Source organism: Bombina bombina, chromosome 4 (assembly GCF_027579735.1).
Source record: "Bombina bombina isolate aBomBom1 chromosome 4, aBomBom1.pri, whole genome shotgun sequence".
Lineage (NCBI taxonomy): Eukaryota > Metazoa > Chordata > Amphibia > Anura > Bombinatoridae > Bombina > Bombina bombina.
In genome coordinates, this window is record NC_069502.1 from 807,579,076 (window position 1) to 807,599,551 (window position 20,476).

Here is a 20,476-nt window from a genome sequence, read left to right on the forward strand (position 1 = left end):
GGATAATCTTTGAAATCTAGAAGATACCCCTGGGTTACTATTTTTAAAGCCCAGGAATCCTGAACGTCTCTTGCCCAAGCCTGAGCGAAGAGAGAAAGTCTGCTCCCTACCAGATCCGGTCCCGGATCGGGAGCTACCCCTTCATGCTGTCTTGGAGGCAGCAGCGGGCTTCTTGGCCTGTTTACCGTTGTTCCAAGTCTGGTTAGGTCTCCAGACTGACTTGGATTGAGCCAGATTCCCCTCTTGCTTTGCAGCAGGGGAAGAGGAACCACCTTTGAAGTTTCGAAAGGAACGAAAATTATTTTGTTTGGTCCTCATCTTATTCGTCTTATCCTGAGGAAGGGCATGGCCTTTCCCTCCAGTGATGTCTGAAATTATCTCTTTCAGTTCGGGCCCGAATAGGGTCTTACCCTTGAAGGGGATGGCTAAAAGCTTAGCTTTTGATGACACATCAGCAGACCAGGACTTAATCCATAACGCTCTATGCACTAAAATGGCAAAACCTGAATTCTTCGCCGTTAATTTAGCCAACTGAAAAGCGGCATCTGTAATGAAAGAATTAGCTAGCTTGAGAGCCCTAATTCTATCCAGAATATCCTCTAATGGAGTCTCAACCTGAAGAGCCTCTTCCAAAGCCTCGAACCAAAAGGACGCTGCAGTAGTTACAGGAACAATGCACGCTATAGGTTGGAGAAGAAAACCTTGATGAACAAATCTTTTCTTCAGGAGACCCTCTAATTTTTTATCCATAGGATCTTTGTAAGCACAACTGTCCTCAATAGGTATAGTTGTACGCTTAGCCAGGGAAGAAATAGCTCCCTCTATCTTAGGGACCGTCTGCCACGAGTCCCGCACAGCGTCTGATATGGGAAACATTTTCTTAAAATTAGGAGGGGGAGCGAACGGAATACCTGGTCTATCCCACTCCTTAGTAACAATTTCCGAAATCCTCTTAGGTACCGGAAAAACATCAGTGTAGGCAGGAACCTCTAGGAATCTGTCCATTTTACACAATTTCTCTGGAACTACAATAGGGTCACAATCATCCAGAGTCTAAAACCTCCCTGAGCAATAAGCGGAGGTGTTCTAGTTTAAATTTAAAAGCCGTCATATCAGAATCTGTCTGAGGGAACATATTTCCTAAGTCAGAAATCTCTACCTCAGCCAGCAAATCCCTCACTTCAGAACATTGTGAGGGTACATCGGATATGGCTAATAAAGCGTCAGAGGGCTCAGCGTTTGTTCTCACACCAGAACTGCTGCGCTCCCCCTGCAACCCAGGCAGCTTAGATAAAACCTCTGTGAGGGTAGTATTCATAACTGAGGCCATATATTGCAGGGTGAAAGAATTAGACACACTAGAAGTACTTGGCTTCGCTTGTGCGGGCGTTAACGGTTGTGACACTTGGGGAGAATTAGATGGCATAACCTGATTCTCTTCTGACTGAGAATCATCCTGCGACATATTTTTAGCAGCTAAAATATGTTCTTTACAATTTATTGACCTTTCAGTGCATGAGGGACACATTCTAAGTGGAGGTTCCATAATGGCTTCTAAACATATTGAACATTGACTTTCTTCAATGTCAGACATGTTGAACAGGCTAGTAATGACTACAAACAAGCATGAGAACACTTTATTTAATGAAAAAATAACAATCTTAAAAAACGGTACTGTGCCTTTTAAGAGAAAAAAGCATACACGTTCTACAAAACAGCCTAAACATGCACCAAATTTTTCAAAATTTTGTATGTAGACACACTATAGGTAGTTAAGATTGCACCACAAATTTTTTTAACAATTAACCCCTTAATTTCCAAACCGGATTGAAAATAGGCCCAGATCCGGAAAAAAGCACCTTGCCACAGCCCGGAAATTAAGCCATATCTGCCCTAATAAAATTGCCCAAAAACGTTTATTGCCCACAAAAACGTTAAAGCACTCCCAATCAACAAAAAAAGTTTGCTCACAACATTTGTCTATTCAGTGTCAACCATATTAGAAACTGGCCCCATATGCAAGCTAAGTAATGCCCTTCTTTAGCACTATGATTACTGCTTACCCTTACCCTCCTGGGTATAATGTCAGCCTTTCTGAAATACACACTCTCTCCAGAAAAATATGACTGAACATACCTCATTGCTGTTCCTCACACTGAAGTTTCCTGTACTCCTCAGCCTCTGTGGGAACAGCAATGGACCTTAGTTACAAATGCTAAGATCATCATCCTCCAGGCATCAGTCTTCATCCATCTGCTGCCTGAGAGTAAATAGTACACACCGGTACCATTTAAAATAAACTCTTGCTTGAAGAAATTAAAAACTAATATTTTATCACCTCTTTCACTTTACCCTTCCTAGTACTTAGAGTAAGCAAAGAGAATGACTGGGGGGTGGAGCTAAGGGAGGAGTTATATAGACAGCTCTGCTGTGGTGTTCTTTGCCACTTCCTGTATGGAAGGATAATATCCCACAAGTAAAGGATGAATCCGTGGACTCGTCTTACCTTTATAGAAGAAATATACATTTTTACATAAAAAATGCCATATTGCAAATAATAATATAGTGTACAACGCCCCTTAAAATAAAAATGTATTTTTTTTCCTTTTTATTGATACCAGTTTGATTTTAATTCATAATTTTATAACATGTGTCAAAATTACCCCCATCCACATTTTTAGTTGATTAGCAGTCACATGTTAGTAAAAAGTTGTATTATCTATTTATAATCATTGATCAGGAATGTAAAGTCATTATTTGCAATAGTATCTTGATTTACAAATTATCTTAAAAAATTCATTTATAGGATATAGGATTCTATCAGCCAATAGGAATTATGGTAGGAAAAATCTGATTGGCTGATTGCCAATCGGATTGAACTTCAATCTGATTGGCTGATTGCATCAGCCAATCAGATTTTTCCTACCTTAATTCCGATTGGCTGATAGAATCCTATCAGCCAATTGGAATTCGAGGGACGCCATCTTGGATGACGTCCCTTAAAGGAACCTTCATTCGTCGTTAGTCCGTCGGGGAAGGAGGATGTTCCGCGTCAGCGGGATGAAGATGGATCCGGAAGACAGAAGATAGAAAATGCCGCTTGGAAGAAGACATCGCCCGGATGGAGGACCTCTTCTTTGCCGCTTGGAGGAAGACAGCGCCTGGATGGAGGACCTCTTCTTTGCCGCTTGGATCAAGACTTTGCCCGGATTGGATGAAGACTTCGGCTCGGCTGAGTGAAGACGACTCAAGGTGGGGAGATCTTCAGGGGGTTAGTGATAGGTTTTTTTAAGGGGGGTTTGGGTGGGTTAGAATAGGGGTATGTGGGTGGTGGGTTGTAATGTTGGGGGGTCTTGTATTTTTTTTACAGGTAAAAGAGCTGATTACTTGGGGGCAATGCCCCGCAAAACGCCCTTTTAAGGGCTGGTAAAAGAGCTGATTACTTTTGTAATTTAGAATAGGGTAGGGAATTTTATTATTTTGGGGGGCTTTTTATTTTATTAGGGGGCTTAGATTAGGTGTAATTAGATTAAAATTATTGTAATATTTTTTTATTTTTTGTAATTTAGTTTTTTTTTTATTATAGATTAGTTTATTTAATTGTATTTTAGTTTAGCTAATTGTAGGTAATTTATTTAATTAGTTTAATGATAGTGTAGTGTTAGGTGTATTTGTAACTTAGGTTAGGATTTATTTTACATGTAATTTTGTAATTATTTTAACTAGGTAGCTATTAAATAGTTATTAACTATTTAATAGCTATTGTACCTAGTTAAAATAAATACAAAGTTGCCTGTAAAATAAATATAAATCCTAAAATAGATACAATGTAATTATTATTTATATTGTAGCCATATTAGGGTTTATTTTCTAGGTAAGTATTTAGGTTTAAATAGGATTAATTTATTTAATTATAGGAATATTATTTTGTTTAAATTATATTTATGTTAGGGGGGTGTTAGGGGTTAATACATTTATTATAGTAGCGGCGACGTTGCGGGCGGGAGATTAGGGGTTAATAATTGTAGGTAGGTGGCGGCGATGTTAGGGAGGGCAGATTAGGGGTTAATAAAATTTATTATAGTGTTTCCGAGGCGGGAGTGCGGCAGTTTATGGGGTTAATACATTTATTATAGTGGCGGCAAGGTCCGGTTGGTACATTAGGGGTTAATAAGTGTAGTTAGGTAGCGGCGACGTTGGGGGGGCAGATTAGGGGTTAATAAGTGTAAGGTTAGGGGTGTTTAGACTCAGGGTTCATGTTAGGGTATTAGGTGTAGACTTAGAAAGTGTTTCCCCACAGGAAACAATGGGGCTGCGCTAGGAGCTGAACGCTGCTTTTTTGCAGGTGTTAGGTTTTTTTCCAGCCAGCTCAGCCCCATTGTTTCCTATGGGGATATCGTGCACGAGCACGTTTTTCCAGCTTACCGCTACTGTAAGCAACGCTGGTATTGAGGGTTGAAGTGGAGCTAAATTATGCTCAACGCACCCTTTTCTGAGCCTAACGCAGCCACTCAGACAACTCTAAATACCAGCGTTGTCTTAAGGGTGCGCTGGGAAAAAAGCAGCGTTAGCTACGCGGGTCTTTACTGACAAAACTCTAAATCTAGGCGTTTTAGAGTTTTGCACATTCATTGTTTGTTTTTTCCAGTTTTTTTCCCTTGTTATGAATCACGAGGATATCACAGATATAATTTCACTTTAGGATTATCATGTTATAGGATCATATGAATTGTTACTTCCTTTTTTCCCCATTTTTACATTTTTTTTTCTTCCTTTTTTGGGACACACATATACACATTTTTTTTTTAATTCTCCTTTCCACATATATTTTTTCCCTGAGGATTTCTACACTACTTGGATCTATTTGGGAACTTTATTGGACTTTTTTATGACTGTTTTGCACTTATTACACCACACTTCAACCACATGATTATACCAGGCACTGTTTAGGTCCGATTGTGTCTTATAGGTGTACTGACTTTGTATTATTATCTTTACATTTTATTATCTTTTACCTGATATGTTTTAAATCTACTGTATTAAATATATATTTTTGAATTTATACACTCTTTATTTTATTCACACTTTAGCCTTGTTAGGCACTCCTATTTCTTTGCATTTCTTATATATTAGCAATCTAGTTATGTGATCGTTATCTATTAGAGAGCTTGTGTGTAACTTTTGGTGCTGTGTGCTATCTTTTGTATTAGCTAAAAATGTGTCCCACGTTGTTTTCATTTGAATAAATATAGGCCCTCTTTTGTATTTAATATTTGTGTATTTTTCCAATTCTAAAGAAAAACCAGGTAAGGGGGGGGGTCACACTGAAGAGAAGATAATTCAGAAACTCTGCGAGTGGAAGAGATGGCTAACAAAAATAAAACTTTCCAAGATAGTAACTTAATATCAATAGATTGTATAGCCTCAAACGGAGCGTGTTGCAAAACCTTAAGAACAAGATTCAGACTACAAGAAGGAGCAATTGGTTTGAAGACAGGTTTGATTCTAACCATGACTTAAATAAAAGATTGAACATCAGGGAAATATGCCAACTTTCTATGTAAAAAACCAGAAAGAGCAGAGATCTGACCCTTAAGAGAACTAGCTGATAGACCCTTATCAAGTCCCTCTTGTAAAAACTGAAGTATGTGTGGTATATTCACCCTGTGCCAGGAAAAAAGCTGTTCCACACACCAGGATAAGAATACCTTCCACACCTTGTGATATTTACATCTAGTGAAAGGTTTGCGCACCTAGATTAAGGTATCGATTACAGTCTCAGAAAAAATTCTCTGAGCTAAAATCCTCTGTTCAATCTCCATGTGGTTAGTCTCAGAGAATCTAGATTTTGATAAAAGAAAGGACCATGAGCCATCTTTGTGGAAGACGCCCTGGAGGAGCAGACGTTAAGGTTCTTAGATCCTTGTACCAGGTCCTGCGAAGCCACACTGGAGATATGAGTTGCGGGGACCCTGTTTTATTTGAGTCTCGCTATCACACAAGCAAGGAGCACAATCGAGGGAAACGGATAAAAACAGATAAACAAGTCTGTAACCCCAAGGAAATGCGAATGCATCTGTGAAATCTGTTTGAGGATCCCTTGACCTCGATCCATATCTTGTTTTGAAATTGAGACAAGATGCCATGAGGTCTAGTTCTGGGGAACCCCACAAAAGTACAATTTCGTTAAAGACCTCCTGAATGAAGAGTTTGTCGATGTAGATAATCCGCTTGCCATTTTTCCACTCCTGAAATATGGATTGCCGATAAGACATTAGTAACGTTCCGCCCGGAATGCGAGTTACTTCCTTCATCGCTAATACACTGTGTGTTCCTCCTTAAAGATTGACATATGCCAATGTAGTTATGTTGTCTGACTGAAATTCAATAAAACAGACAGAGCATAACTGGGGCCACACCAAAAGAGCATTGAAGATGGCTCTGAGCTCCAGAATATTGATGGGGAGAGAAGCTTCCTGTGCAGACCATGCTCCCTGAGCTTTCAGATTGCCCCATACTGCTCACCAGCAAGACAGACTGTCATCAGTGGTGATAATCTCCCAGGAAGGACAAAGAAAAACATAATTTATGCTTACCTGATAAATTTATTTCTCTTGTAGTGTATTCAGTCCACGGGTCATGCATTACTTATGGGATTATATCTCCTTCCCAACAGGAAGTTGCAAGAGGATCACCCAAGCAGAGCTGCTACATAGCTCCTCCCCTCACATGTCATATCCAGTCATTCGACCGAAACAAGACAAGAAAGGAGAAACCGTAGGGTGCAGTGGTGACTGGAGTTTGAATTAAAATTTAGATCTGCCTTAAAAGACAGGGCGGGCCGTGGACTGAATACACTACAAGAGAAATAAATTTATCAGGTAAGCATAAATTATGTTTTCTCTTGTTAAGTGTATTCAGTCCACGGGTCATCCATTACTTATGGGATACCAATACCAAAGCTAAAGTACACGGATGATGGGAGGGACAAGGCAGGAACTTTAAATGGAAGGAACCACTGCCTGTAGAACCTTTCTCCCAAAAACAGCCTCCGAAGAAGCAAAAGTGTCAAATTTGTAAAATTTTGAAAAAGTGTGAAGTGAAGACCAAGTTGCAGCCTTGCAAATCTGTTCAACAAAGGCCTCATTCTTAAAGGCCCAGGTGGAAGCCACAGCTCTAGTGGAATGAGCTGTAATTCTTACAGGAGGCTGCTGTCCAGCAGTCTCATAGGCTAAACGTATTATGCTACGAAGCCAAAAGGAAAGAGAGGTAGCCGAAGCTTTTTGACCTCTCCTCTGTCCAGAGTAAACGACAAACAAGGAAGAAGTTTGACGAAAATCTTTAGTTGCCTGCAAATAGAACTTCAGAGCACGGACTACGTCCAGATTATGCAAAAGTCGTTCCTTCTTTGAAGAAGGGTTAGGACACAATGATGGAACAACAATCTCTTGATTGATATTCCTGTTAGAAACTACCTTAGGTAAGAACCCAGGTTTAGTACGCAGAACTACCTTGTCTGAATGGAAAATCAGATAAGGAGAATCACAATGTAAGGCAGATAACTCAGAGACTCTTCGAGCCGAGGAAATAGCCATCAAAAACAGAACTTTCCAAGATAACAGCTTAATATCAATGGAATGAAGGGGTTCAAACGGAACACCTTGAAGAACTTTAAGAACTAAGTTTAAGCTCCACGGCGGAGCAACAGTCTTAAATACAGGCTTAATCCTAGCCAAAGCCTGAACGTCTGGAACTTCTGCCAGACGTTTGTGTAGAAGAATAGACAGAGCAGAAATCTGTCCCTTTAACGAACTAGCAGATAAGCCCTTTTCTAAACCCTCTTGTAGAAAAGACAATATCTTAGGAATCCTAACCTTACTCCATGAGTAACTCTTGGATTCGCACCAATATAAATATTTACGCCATATCTTATGGTAAATTTTTCTGGTAACAGGTTTCCAAGCCTGTATTAAGGTATCAATAACAGACTCCGAGAAGCCACGCTTTGATAGAATCAAGCGTTCAATCTCCATGCAGTCAGCCTCAGAGAAATTAGATTTGGATGGTTGAAAGGACCCTGAATTAGAAGGTCCTGCCTCAGAAGCAGAGACCATGGTGGACAGGAAGACATGTCCACTAGGTCTGCATACCAGGTCCTACGTGGCCACGCAGGCGCTATCAGAATCACCGATGCTCTCTCCTGTTTGATCTTGGCAATCAGTCGAGGAAGCATCGGAAATGGTGGAAACACATAAGCCATGTTGAAGACCCAAGGGGCTGTCAGAGCATCTATCAGCACTGCTCCCGGGTCCCTGGACCTGGATCCGTAACAAGGAAGCTTGGCGTTCTGGCGAGACGCCATGAGATCCAGATCTGGTTTGCCCCAACGATGAATCAGTTGAGCGAAGACCTCCGGATGAAGTTCCCACTCCCCCGGATGAAAAGTCTGGCGACTTAGAAAATCCGCCTCCCAGTTCTCCACGCCTGGGATGTAGATCGCTGACAGGTGGCAAGAGTGAGACTCTGCCCAGCGAATTATCTTTGAGACTTCCAACATTGCTAGGGAACTCCTGGTTCCCCCTTGATGGTTGATGTAAGCCACAGTCGTGATGTTGTCCGACTGAAATCTGATGAACCTCAGTGTTGCTAACTGAGGCCAAGCTAGAAGAGCATTGAGTATTGCTCTCAACTCCAGAATATTTATTGGAGGAGTTTCTCCTCCTGAGTCCATAATCCCTGAGTCTTCAGGGAGTTCCAGACTGCGCCCCAACCTAGAAGGCTGGCATCTGTTGTTACAATCGTCCAATCTGGCCTGCGAAAGGTCATACCCTTGGAAAGATGGACCCGAGAAAGCCACCAGAGAAGAGAATCTCTGGTCTCTTGGTCCAGACTTAGCAGAGGGGACAAATCTGAATAATCCCCATTCCACTGACTTAGCATGCATAATTGCAGCGGTCTGAGATGCAGGCGCGCAAATGGCACTATGTCCATTGCCGCTACCATTAAGCCGATTACTTCCATGCACTGAGCCACTGACGGGCGTGGAATGGAATGAAGGACACAGCAAGCATTGAGAAGCTTTGATAACCTGGACTCCGTCAGGTAAATTTTCATCTCTACAGAATCTATAAGAGTCCCTAGAAAGGAGACTCTTGTTAGTGGTGATAGAGAACTCTTTTCCACGTTCACTTTCCACCCATGCGACCTCAGAAATGCCAGAACTATCTCTGTATGAGACTTGGCCATTTGAAAGCTTGACGCTTGTATCAGGATGTCGGAGCCACCGCTATGCCTCGCGGTCTTAGAGCCGCCAAAAGTGAGCCCAGAACCTTTGTAAAGATTCTCGGGGCCGTAGCCAACCCGAAGGGAAGAGCTACAAACTGGTAATGCCTGTCTAGAAAGGCAAATCTTAGGTACCGATAGTGATCTTTGTGAATCGGTATATGAAGGTAGGCATCCTTTAAGTCTACCGTGGTCATGTATTGACCCTCTTGGATCATGGGTAGGATGGTTCGAATAGTTTCCATTTTGAATGATGGAACTCTTAGGAATTTGTTTAAGATTTTTAGGTCCAAGATTGGTGATCCGTTTCCGGATAGGGGGCCCTCTCTTCATGCTGTCTTAGGGGCAGAAGTAGGCTTTCTGGCCTGCTTGCCCTTGTTCCAGGGCTGGTTAGTTTTCCAGCCCTGTCTGTAACGAGCAACAGGTCCTTCCTGTTTTGAAGCGGAGGAAGTTGATGCTGCTTCTGCCTTGAAGTTACGAAAGGCACGAAAATTAGACTGTTTGGCCTTTGATTTGGCCCTGTCCTGAGGAAGAGTATGACCCTTACCTCCAGTAATGTCAGCAATAATTTCTTTCAAGCCGGGCCCGAATAAGGTCTGCCCTTTGAAAGGAATATTAAGCAATTTAGATTTAGACATCACGTCAGCTGACCAGGATTTAAGCCATAGCGCTCTGCGCGCCTGGATGGCGAATCCGGAGTTCTTAGCCGTTAGTTTGGTTAAATGTACAACGGCATCAGAAACAAATGCATTAGCTAGCTTAAGTGCTTTAAGCTTGGCCATAATCTCATCCAATGGAGCTGTGCGAATGGCCTCTTCCAGAGACTCAAACCAGAATGCCGCAGCAGCAGTGACAGGCGCAATGCAAGCAAGGGGCTGTAAGATAAAACCTTGTTGAACAAACATTTTCTTAAGGTAACCTTCTAATTTTTTATCCATTGGATCCGAAAAAGCACAACTATCCTCCACCGGGATAGTGGTACGTTTAGCTAAAGTAGAAACTGCTCCCTCCACCTTAGGGACCGTCTGCCATAAGTCTCGTGTGGTGGCGTCTATTGGGAACATTTTTCTAAATATCGGAGGTGGGGAAAAGGGCACACCGGGTCTATCCCACTCCTTGCTAATAATTTCTGTAAGTCTTTTAGGTATACGAAAAACGTCAGTACACACCGGTACCGCAAAGTATCTATCCAACCTACATACTTTCTCTGGAATTGCAACCGTGTTACAATCATTCAGAGCCGCTAATACCTCCCCTAGCAATACGCAGAGGTTTTCAAGCTTAAATTTAAAATTAGAAATCTCTGAATCCGGTCTCCCTGGATCAGGTCACCCACAGAATGAAGCTCTCCGTCCTCATGTTCTGCAAATTGTGACGCAGTATCAGACATGGCTCTAACATTATCAGCGCGCTCTGTCCTTAACCCAGAGCTATCGCGCTTGCCTCTTAATTCAGGCAATTTAGATAATACCTCTGTCATAACAGCAGCCATGTCTTGCAAAGTGATTTGTATGGGCCTCTCTGATGTACTTGGCGCCACAATATCACGCGCCTCCTGAGCGGGAGGCGAAGGTACTGACACGTGAGGAGAGTTAGTCGGCATAACTTCCCCCTCGTTGTCTGGTGATAATTTCTTTACAGATATAGATTGACTTTTATTCAAAGTGACATCAATACATTCAGTACACATTTCTGTGGGGCTCCACATTGGCCTTTAAACATAGTGAACAAAGAGATTCATCTGTGTCAGACATGTTTAAGCAGACTCGCAATGAGACTAGCAAACTTGGAAAATCCTTTCAAAAAAGTTTACAAGCAATATAAAAAAACGCTACTGCGCCTTTAAGAAGCACAAAAAACGTCACAGTTGAAATAACAATGAACCAAATCAGTTATAGCAACCAAATTTTCACAGTCAATGTATTAAGTTAGCAAAGTATTGCACCCACTAGCCAATGGATGATTAACCCCTTAATACCCAAAACCGGATAATCAATTTAACAATTAACGTTTTTATCACAGTCAAACACACTGTCACAGGTCTGCTGTGACTGATTACCTCCCTCAAAATGACTTTTGAAGACCCCTGAGCTCTCTAGAGACGTCCTGGATCAAGGAGGAAGAAGCAGGAAGACTGAAACTGAATTTTTACTGCGCACAAAAGCGCTAAAAATAGGCTCCTCCCACTCCTATTACAACAGTGGGAAACCTCAGTTAACTGTTCTATGTAGAAATAAACAACAGCCATGTGGAAAATCATGCCCCAAAAGATTTATCACCAAAGTACCTCACAAAAAAACGAATAACATGCCAGTCAACGTTTTAAACATACACTTTAAAAGTTAGGTAGTGTTATTAATAAGCCTGCTACCAGTCGCTTCTAATGCAGTTAAGGCTTATACAATACTTCAGTATTAACAGTATTTTCTTAGTCAAATTCCATTCCTTAGAAAATTACTTATTGTACATACATTCATCAGCCTGATACCAGTCGCTGCTGCATTTAAGGCTGTACTTACATTACATCGGTATCAGCAGTATTTTCTTAGTCAATTCCATTCCTTAGAAATATAATTTACTGCACATACCTTGTTTGCAGGATTCCCCGCATGCTATTCCCTTTCTGAAAGTTACCCCATTCCTCAGAATGTGCGAGAACAGCCAGTGGATCTTAGTTACTTCTGCTAAGATCATAGAAAAACGCAGGCAGATTCTTCTTCTAAATACTGCCTGAGAACAAACAGCACACTCCGGTGCCATTTAAAATAACAAACTTTTGATTGAAGAAATAAACTAAGTATAAAAAACACCACAGACCTATCTAGTTGAGTTGCAAGAGAATGACTGGATATGACATGTGAGGGGAGGAGCTATGTAGCAGCTCTGCTTGGGTGATCCTCTTGCAACTTCCTGTTGGGAAGGAGATATAATCCCATAAGTAATGGATGACCCGTGGACTGAATACACTTAACAAGAGAAACTCATGCTCCAAAGAGGAGTATGTGGGTGTGTATGTCTGTGTGTGTGTATATGTATATATGTGTAGGTATGTGTTTTTGTGTATATGTATATATATATATATATATATATATATATTTGGGTATATTATGTGTATATGTGTGTGTATATGTGTGTGGAGTGAGACATTGCAGAAAATAAAAATAAGTTCTGCCTCTGGGCACTGCGCAGGTAACTTATATTAATAGAGTAATCAAAATTGATGTTTAAACTCCTAGGGGCAAGCGTATCCAGTTTTTTTATAAAAAACATTTATCTTTTCTTGGGTAGCAATTCCCTATCAACTCCCCTCCTAGGTTTAGTCACGTGCTCTATAACTTGAAACCTAAGTTGACTAATATTGTGACCCATGGAGAGGAAAGAAGTGCATCTTTATTTTTGTTCCGATGTTGGACTTTTGTTCAGTAATTCGTTCTCTGGCTTCCCTGCAGGTCTGGCTTACATAAATCCTAGGACATGGGCATTTGATGATGTGTATTACAAAAGAGGATCTACAGGTTAAGTGTTCTATAATCTTAAATTTAATCCCATTTATGGGGTAAAGGAAATTTTCGCCTTTGATTATGGAGCTGCAGTGGCTACAATTTAAATAGGGGTAGCACCCAGTTCTGGTCTGTCCAATGGTTTTCTGAAAGCTAGTTCTACCACTACCTATGTCTGCGTGAACTAAGGTGTCTTTGAGACTTAAATTTCTCTTGTATGCTGTCATCGGAATCTCTTGGAAATTGCTTACCTTTGGGTTACACTACTTGAGAATATACCAGTACTTTTTAAGTATGTTAGTAATTTTGTGATTTAGATTGTTATATTCTGTTACAAAAATCATCCTGTCCCTATTATCTTTACTTACCTTATTATTAGTTTGTTCATTTTCTTTTATCTCTCTTAATTGTTCCTTAATTAATTTATTTGGGTAACCCCTTGAGGTAAATTTCATGGCCATTTATTTTAATCTTTGTTCACGTTTCTCGCTATTCGTTACAATTCTTTTTATCCTTACAAGTTGGCTTCTAGGTATTGCTCTAAGCGTAATAGTTGGATAGCAACTGTCATATTGTAACACATTAATTTTATTGGTCGGTTTAACATATACGTCTGTTTTGAGGAACCCATTTTCCACATATAGAAAAGTATCTATGAACTGGATGCCTACTTCACTCATGTTCTGAGTGAATTTCAAGCCTGCCACTGGCTTATTTAAGTCCTGAACAAACTCTAAAAGGCTTCCAACTTCCCCTAACCATATGCAAAATATGTCATCAATAAATCTCCACCAGAAGGCACCATAGCGAAGAAATAACTTAAGAGAATATGCAAACGATTCTTCAAAGCTAGACATATAAATATTGTCAAATGTTGGAACCCATCGCTGTCTCCTGTTTTTGACTCCTGGCTTGTCATTTGGATTTTTTTTCTAATTTTTGTTGTTATTTTTTTTAATAAAGGTCTGATTCCTGGTACCCTGACAGCTACGTGACAGCTTACTAAGTTAAGCAAGGGCTGAGAGCTCCCTTCTTACCCACTGAAGATACAAGTCTATAGCCCCTAGAGCACCCTTACCCCATCCAAATAAAACAGCACTAGCCACTCCAATAAGGTCAGGGATGCTACAAAGAAGTAAGGGATCCCATCCCCATTCAAGACAACTAGCCTGTATGCATGAGAGAGAGGGGTAACAGATAAATATGGACTTACCCATCAGCTGTGTCAGTCTGAATTCACTCCACTCCTGTGAAGAAAGAATGCAAGTGTAACTAACACTGCGGGACTGCATGGGGTACATCATAGGAACTCCCTTGAACAGAGTAAACCAAGACTCCACTAAGAGCATTACATGGATAAAACAGTACACCCCTGATCCTCTCTTGAAGGAAACAATGAATTGAGAATATTGTATAAATTTAGAAACTTGCAAAGCACCTATAATCTCTAGACAAGGCAAAGAACTACTGGGAGGGCCCCAAGGCAGAACACTGTGCGATCTGGGTTCTTATCGCAGAAACTGAAGGATCTGTGCAGAAAGAACGGCAGTGTTGTTAAAAAAAATAAATTTGCCTGCACTTTTAATTTCTGCCTGCGGGTGTCACTGTTCTGTTTTATCTCAATGGAAATATTTGCTACATTCCTCTCTTTCAATTTCCTCTCACTTCCTTATCTTCAATACGGTACAGGGAACAGCACATTGCAGAAAAGGTAAGTCAGGGCTTAACAAATGTATTCTAGGAGTGTAGGAGTCAACCAAAATACTTAAGATTTTTTTTGTTCTTTAATAAGTGTGTGTGTTTATGTTGTGTGTGTGTGTATGGTGTGTGTGTATATTGTGTGTATGGTGTATATGGTGTGTGTATGGTGTATATGGTGTGTGTGTATATATATATATATATGTGTGTGTTGTGTGTGTGTGTGTGTGTGTATATGGTGTGTGTATATGGTGTGCGAGTGTATGTTGTGTATATAGTGTGTGTATGTTGTGTATATGGTGTGTGTGTGTGTATATATGGATGTATGTATATGGTGTGTGTGTATATATGGTGTGTGTGTGTGTATATATATGTTGTTTGTGTGTGTATGGTGTATATATATATATATATATATATATATATATATATATATATATATATATATATATATAATTATTATCAAAAAGGGAGATACTACAACAACCGCAATTAGATTGTTATAATGCATAGACAGGGATTGCAGCACATATTTTTTTATATAATTTTTAATTAGCTTTGTAAAATTCTAAAGCTCCGCTAAAATAGCGGTGTGTGTAGATATATACTCATTCCCCACATTCACATATGCCACCCAGCGTTAAAGTTGAATAGAAGGTAACCACTAAATTAAAGAACACATGAATCAATGGGTCAAGAAGCGTGTTTGGACAAATGCACAAGCACAGATTGGCTGTGCAATTTTATTTTAGTTCACACAGAATGAAACCAGAAGAGCAAACAGGTATCGACTGTTTAAATTGACAACACCTCCACTAGAGGGTGGTTACGTGTAGGCGTAAAATCCGCCACCATAGTGATCATTGAGGATCTTTGTCAAAACAACACATGTATATAGATAAACAAACAGTGAATTTATACAACCAATATTACTTTAAAGATGAAGAAATGTAATGCTTAAGTCATGTGCACTATACCTAAATTTGGCCAAATTGTGCAGGAAATGTCCTCAAAATTATTACTGATAGAGGACAATATAGTCTGTAGGGGGCTAGAGAAAGCAACACCTGTAACAGCGGGCACCACCAACTGAATGAGAGGTATCAGGTGTCATGTTATCACATATCAGGATCTATGTTTCTTAACCCCAGTGTATACAGACTAGTTGTTGAAAACTTAATAGCATTAAGCAGTATATACTATACATGTACTAGTTGAACAGTATTTCCAAAGACCAATAGAGGTTATGGGGATAGTATATAACAACTCCAGTATTCAGCGGGCACCACCAAATATAAAGGTATCCGGTGTCATGAATGATATTGATTCTGGATCTATGTTAAAACTACCCCAAAATAACTCTTTTTCGGTCTGTTACAGTTGTATAGAGAGTGGAAATGAATTACAGCGCATTACAACTCATTTAATACATGACAGTGTCTGAATAGCAAAAACAAACGTGTACACAGGTAGTGGTCACCCTTTTCAGGGCTTAGGCATGTCCCATTACTAGGATCTGTGTGTACAGATGGTGCATTTAAAACACCTTCGGATGTCCAGGTAAATGAGCTGAAAATTCAGATGGTAAACGTTCAGTTAATTATACAACCGTGTCTTTGCTTTCTGTAAAAGAACTTCCAAATGGTTTCCGTGTGTAGATAGATTTCAAATCAAACATGCTACATTCTAGCACAGCGTAGACGCCACAGCGATCTGTCCTTCGTGCATGTCCGTCTCCACTTCTTACGTCACTGCCGACGTACGTTTCACCCCCCACGTGACAACCAGAGAGCACAGGGGTTTCCTCAGGGCAAAAGCGGATGCTGGTTTCCATTGCAGCCGCAATATATACCTCCTTCTTTAAGCTTATAGGAGGATACCTGTAGCAGTAGTAACCAATAATAAGCGTATTCTGAGCCGCAGCCCATTTATATAGATAAAGGCGGATACGGTGAATATATATACATAGTGAAAAATAATAAGTTATGTGAAGCAACTCCAAAGAACCAACATTTAAGAACAAAAGGATTATATATAAATGTATGCGGAAAGGAAAAATAAGAATAAATATAAGAATTGAAGAAAAAGACCTACTTTTCTTTGGTTCTTAAGAGGATTATTGCAGTGTATGCTAAAATAAAACCTTTTTCATCCATGTTTTCAAACTACATCAAATTAAAGGCTTTACATGCATACTTTTGATCCCTCGATTCATGTGTTTAAGAAATTTCTACGTAATATAAAAGTGAAAATAAATATGTTTGTTGATTCCTAAATACAAGGTGAAAATATAATGAATTATGTTCAATATAAATGAGAGTAATCATATTGAACATGCCTGCATTCCTTTAAATAGCAGACATTGTAAGTCATTCTAAGGTGAAGAGTCAGATTGAAGAGAAACCCTAATTTATTATATATTGCATACTAAATTTATAGGGATTTTAGAGTCAATGTGGTCATTTTATTTGAGGAATGCAGCAAATTCAAATTTTTCATTTAACCCTTTGGGCATAAGGGTCTGTAGCTTATAGATCCATTCTGTTTCCCTTCTAAGTAGTATAGTATCAATGTCTCCTCCTCTACCAAGAAGGGAACAGTGTTCAATGCCTGTTACTCTTAGGTCCTGGGGATTGCATTTATGGTGTTTCATGAAGTGGAGAGCCACTCCACTTCTGATTTCACCATCTTCTGCTGCTTTAATGTCGTCTCTGTGCTCAGAGACCCTATCTTTCAGCATTCGTCTTGTTTTTCCCACATAGAAAGTCTGGCAGCAACAGGAAAGTAAATAAATTACATTTTCTGTCTTGCAATTTATAAATTGTTTTATAGGATAGATAGTGTAATCAGTGGCGAATGTTTTTGTGCGCACAATAAATTTACAGAACACACAATGTCCACATTTGAAACATCCTTTTATTTTTCTTTGTTCTTCTAGCCAATTTTTCTCACTAGGACTTTTAGTAAAATGACTCCTAACTAATTTATCCTTGAGATTTGGAGCCCTCCTGGGTACCAGAGAGGGTTTTTCCCCAACAATTTTTCTAATTGACTCGTCAGCTCTAAGGAACTGCCATTTTTCATCCAGGATAGTACGGATTTTGTCCCAATGGCAGTTGAATTGGGTTACAAAGCGCACTTTTTGCTCTTCAGTTTTCTGAGTTGGATTATAGAGGAGTGTATCTCTATCTGTTCTCCTAGCTCTATTGCGAGCATATCTTAGGTTTCGTTTGGAGTACCCTCTATTTTCAAATCTATTGGACATTTCAACAGCATGTGTATCGAATTTATTAAGGCTCGAACAGTTGCGCCTCAGGCGTAGAAACTGTCCCACGGGGATACCCCTTATAAGGGATTTTGGATGGTGGCTAGATGCCTCTAAAATATTGTTAGTGGCAGTAGCCTTTCGAAAAATTTCCGTAGCCAAACTTTTTCCTTCTTTCTTGATTCTTACATCTAGGAAGGTAAGTTCACTAGTGTCAAAATCAAAGGTTAAGAGGATATTGTAGTTATTATTATTAAGTACTTTTACAAAGTCCTTCAGAGATTTTTCCGTCCCCCTCCAAAGGAGGAAAACATCGTCCACATACCGTAGCCAGATGAGAACATGTTCGTCAATCCAATTTTGCAATTCGTTAAATACTGTTTTTGTTTCCCATAGACCCAAATGGAGGCAAGCATATGATGGGGCACATGTTGCCCCCATCGCTGTGCCCCTCATTTGTCTATAGAACTTTTTGTCAAACGTAAATACGTTATTTTTTAACACAAACTCTAAAAGAGTTAGGACAAATTCGGTATGTTTTTGAAAATTTGGACCTCTGCTTTCTAGAAAGAATCTCGCCGCTCTCAAACCCACATCATGTGGGATAGAAGAGTAGAGACCTTCCACATCCAAAGAAACCAGAAGTGTGTCTTGTTCTACTTCTAAACCGTCCAGTTTCCTAAGGAGGTCACTGGTGTCTTTAACGTAAGAGGTAAGGGTCAGTAGAAAAGGTTTTAAGTATTTATCAACGTAGTTTCCCAGGTTCTCAGTGATGCTCCCAATACCTGAGATAATGGGTCTTCCAGGTGGCTCTTGTAAGTTTTTGTGTAATTTGGGAATACAATAAAAGACTGGAACTCTGGGAAACTTCGTGTAAAGATATCCCCATTCACTTTTACTTATTATGCCACTTTTTCTGGCATCGTTTAAGAGATGTAGCAGGTTAGCTTGTATTGAGTCTAGGGGATTATTTTGTAGGCATTGGTATTGCTCCTTATTTCTCAATTGTTTGTTGACCTCTTTCATGTAGAGGGACTCCTCCATTATGACCAGGTTACCCCCTTTATCGGCCTGTTTTATGACAATTCCTGATTTGTTCATCAGGTCTGACAGAGCTTGTCTCTCATTAAAGTTGAGGTTATTTTTACCTATGCCATGATAGGGTATTTTTTCTATTTCCCTTTCTACTTCCTTAACAAAAAGATGTACGGCAGGGACTAGCATTAGAGGGGGCATATAGTCAGATTTTCTTTTTAGACCAGAGTCAATTTTGACTACAGTACCAATAGTACTTGTCTGGTGTCCTTCTTGAATATCGGAGGAGGGCATTAAATCAGATGTTTCATTGGAGTCAAGTAAATGTACAAGATCAGAGATAGCAGTAGCATCATCTTTATCTAGAGTACCTTCTGTACTATTAGTTTGTTTCCCTTTCATTATGGAGGACAAGACTATCTTACGGGCAAAGAGGTGGAGGTCTTTAATCACAGTGAATTTGTCCAGTGAGTTTGTTGGACAGAACGTTAGGCCCTTTTTAAGTAGACTTATATGGGCATTATTTAGAGGAAAAGTTGACAGGTTGACTATTTGTAGTTCATCACTACCTTTTTTGGGGGGATCACTCAAAAGTCCTCCCTGTAGTCCCGACGTGTTCTCATCCTCGGTCCTGCCCCTCTCCTCCAATTCCTCCCCCTTCTCTGGGGTCTGCCCCGTTCTCTTGACATCTCCATAGAGCTTTGATTTTTGTCTGTGTCTTTTCCTCCCTCCCCGTTTCCTTTCTTTTTTACCTGTCCTTTGGCCCCTTCGTTTTTTGATGACTTATTTTCACCTTCGGCATCAGAACAGTCAGTGCCGGAGTCATAAGAATTTTTATTCAGGTAATAAGTATATACCTGATTCTTCTTATAGTCATCTTGGTCCCTGCTCAATTTCCTACATTTTCTTTGTTTAATTTCTTGTTGTAATTTAGAAACCAGCTCTTTTGTTTCATCGTTTAATTTTGAGAATTTTGAATCCCCCTCAAAGGAATTGACAATCCTTAGGGCTTCATCTATCTCAATTTTAATCCTTTCAAGTTTCTTAATATCTTTATTAACCATTCGTTGCATGAGGTCAAGAGAACAGTCTGATAGTCTCTCATTCCATATATATATGTGTGTGTGTGTGTGATGTGTCTGTGTATATGGTGTGTGTGTGTGTGTATATATATATATATATATATATATAGTGTGTGTGTGTGTATGTATGTGGTGTGTGTGTGTATATGGTGTGTGTGTGTGTGTGTGTATATATATATATATATATATATATATATATATATATATATATATATATAGTGTGTGTGTGTGTATGTATGTGTATATGTTGTTTGTGTATTTGGTGTGTATATATATATATATATATATATATATATATATACCGTATTGTTCCGAGTATAGGCCGCTCCTGATTATAAGCCGCTCCCTTAAAGTTTGGTGCCATTTTAAAGAAAATAAATTCTTAGCTTAAAAAAAAATATACACAAGTTGGGTGTATCCCAAGCATTCTGCCAGTGAATGAGCCATATTTCATATAAATGCAAAATCCGTACCGTATACAGTACATCTGCAAGGGACCCCAGATAGTTCTTCACACTTGCCTTAGTTCCCTGCCCCTGGTGATTAACCAGTAGGGTCCTCGATCCGTCTTATCAGGACAAGTCTCCTCCTTGTTTCTTCTGGGAACAGGTGTTCAT

The 20,476-nt window shown here is 39.7% G+C and overlaps 1 long non-coding RNA gene across 1 annotated transcript in view; it reads right to left on the minus strand.

Moving 5' to 3' along the window:
- Positions 1 to 20,476, minus strand: part of LOC128657065 (uncharacterized) — a 76,933-nt gene that overhangs the window by 12,106 nt on the left and 44,351 nt on the right. The window contains exon 2 of the long non-coding RNA XR_008402083.1: positions 13,996 to 14,029. This is a non-coding gene — a long non-coding RNA (uncharacterized LOC128657065). The remainder of the gene's footprint in view (positions 1 to 13,995; positions 14,030 to 20,476) is intronic.